The sequence below is a fragment of the Orycteropus afer genome, unplaced genomic scaffold, assembly GCF_000298275.1.
Source record: "Orycteropus afer afer isolate SDZICR_OR568_19922 unplaced genomic scaffold, OryAfe1.0 scaffold00296, whole genome shotgun sequence".
In the NCBI taxonomy this organism is placed as follows: Eukaryota; Metazoa; Chordata; class Mammalia; order Tubulidentata; family Orycteropodidae; genus Orycteropus; species Orycteropus afer.
In genome coordinates, this window is record NW_006921883.1 from 3693858 (window position 1) to 3694389 (window position 532).

Here is a 532-nt window from a genome sequence, read left to right on the forward strand (position 1 = left end):
AAAAAAAAAAAAAAAAGGGAGAGACCACGTTTGCTGGTCTGATAGAGCCTAGTGGAACCACTGAGACTATGGTCCCTATCTGTCCTTCAGGTCTGGAATTGAATCCACACCTGTGGCTTCCAGCCAAATAAAAGACTTTTATTTGTTTGTGGCAAGACTGAAAATGAGAAGAAACAGCTACAAACATCCATTAATAATTGAAAAGTGGAATGTATGAAGTGTGAATCTAGGAAAATTGGAGTTACCAAAAATGAAATGGAACCCATGAATATCAATATCCTAGGCTAGTAAGCTGAAATGGACTGGTATTTGGCATTTTAAGTTGGACAAGTATATAATCTACTACACTCAAGTCCAATGAATGGTGTCACATTCATCATCAAAAAGAATATTTCAAGATCTATCTGGAAGTACACTACCATCAGTGATAGGAAAATATCTATGTCTACAAGGAAGACCAGTTAATACAACTATTATTCAAATTCATGCACCAACCACTAATGCTATATATGAAGAAATTGAACATTTTAAC